The 1,674-nt window shown below is 40.9% G+C and overlaps 1 pseudogene; it reads right to left on the bottom strand.

The window, feature by feature from the left end:
- On the bottom strand, positions 1-378 carry LOC144467393 (Ig kappa-b4 chain C region pseudogene; annotated as a pseudogene).
- Positions 379-1,674: the final 1,296 nt, after the last annotated feature.

Below are 1,674 nucleotides of genomic sequence, written 5' to 3'. Positions count from 1 at the left end.
TGAGAGCAGTAGCAGAGTAAAACCAGCAGCAGAGTCCCAGTGAGTCAGGTCAGGACTGGGAACACTGGTCTCTCCTCAGTGTCTCTGAGAGTGGAGTCTGGGAGCCCTGGGTGGCCTCACAGGTCACAGAGCCCACCTTCCTCCACTGGTCTGCAGGGAGCCTCAGGGTGCTGCTCCAGCTGTAGAGGCCGTCCTTCTCCAGCACCCCAGGGCTCCTGCTCTCCTCCCAGCTGCTGCTGCTGCTGCTGCTGCTGCCGTCCACCTTCCAGGCCAGACTCCAGTCTGAGGGGAAGCCCTTGTTGGCCAGACACATGAGCGTGGCCTTCCCCTGCTGCAGCTCCTCACTGGAGGGGGGCAGCACCGTCAGGGTGGGACGGACATCACCTAGGAGACACCAATCAGCTTAGAGGACAGGGACCACACAGCTATTTTCTCCTTTAAGGAGTTTCTGTCAGATGGTTTTTCTGCTCCATCAGTCACTCACTCACACATTGTTTCACTTCCCTTTAAGAAGCCTCTCATGCAAATCAGCACAGAGAGAATCATCATACAGAATGACCTCAAATATATCAAACTACACTGGACATAAAATATCAGAATTTAGACAAATTATTAAACGTTTTCCTCCCAAACATTGACGATACATTACTTTAGTAAAATGCATTTTACAGTTTGTTTTGGGCAGCCATAACAAATGCATATATTACTGCACTTCCTACAATCAAATGTTCTTTATGTTGATGTCAATTCTCATTAAAACTGTTCAAAAGATTTTCAAAATTTGAAACCACATGAATCAATCACCGTTAGTTTATTCTTAAAAAGCTGATTCTGAATTTATTAGAAAAAAATAGTTATCACTGAGGTGAAACATTAAGAATATAATCTTGATAAACATTTGTAAAACTGGTTTGCAGTTTTATCTTTTTACATTTCAACCTGTTTGACTTCAAGTATGACGAAAATGTAAAAAGAAATGTTGATTAAAGCTGCTCTGACTTCAATGACATAACATAAATACTGCAGACATTACAAAAAAGACTTCTAAACATAACTTTAAAAACAGTTTATCTAGTATTTGTGCAGAAACTTACGTCCAACATCCAGTCTGGTTCCTCCACCAAAAGTCCACCACAGTGATACAAACTCACTGAGCCGCCGTACAAAAACCTCTCACTGTAGAGAGACACGGCTCTCTGACTTTGACACAAACAAACTCACTAAAATCAGTCTCTGTTTGTAAGATCTTGCCAAAAACATGAAAGCTGACAATAACACAGAGCCACAGAATTCCAGAATGCATGTTTTTGATATGTTTTTTTAATTTCAAATGCAATTTTTGTTAATTTTCTCCAGCAGTTAATTAAAATAATACAAAAAATTTTAGACTTGATAAGATTAGAATGATGTCATTGGCAACCTGCGTAGAATTTCTATTTGGCTTCTAGTGCACCAAAGGTAGATACAATGCACACAGCACACCTTTAAAAACATACAGAGTGTTCAGCATACAATATACAGTCGTGCAAATGGATGAGGTAGCAGAAAATAAGTTCTATAATAATGCAAGAAAGCAGTTCTTATTAAATAAATGTTCCCTGATGCAGCTGTTCTGTGTTCAATGCCTGCATGGAACAGGGAATACATGACTTTTTGAAATGTTCCAGCTGGCCC

This window comes from Epinephelus lanceolatus, chromosome 16, assembly GCF_041903045.1.
Source record: "Epinephelus lanceolatus isolate andai-2023 chromosome 16, ASM4190304v1, whole genome shotgun sequence".
Classification (NCBI taxonomy): domain Eukaryota; kingdom Metazoa; phylum Chordata; class Actinopteri; order Perciformes; family Serranidae; genus Epinephelus; species Epinephelus lanceolatus.
The sequence above is the reverse complement of the archived record's forward strand: the minus strand, read 5'-3'. Positions and strand labels throughout refer to the sequence as shown.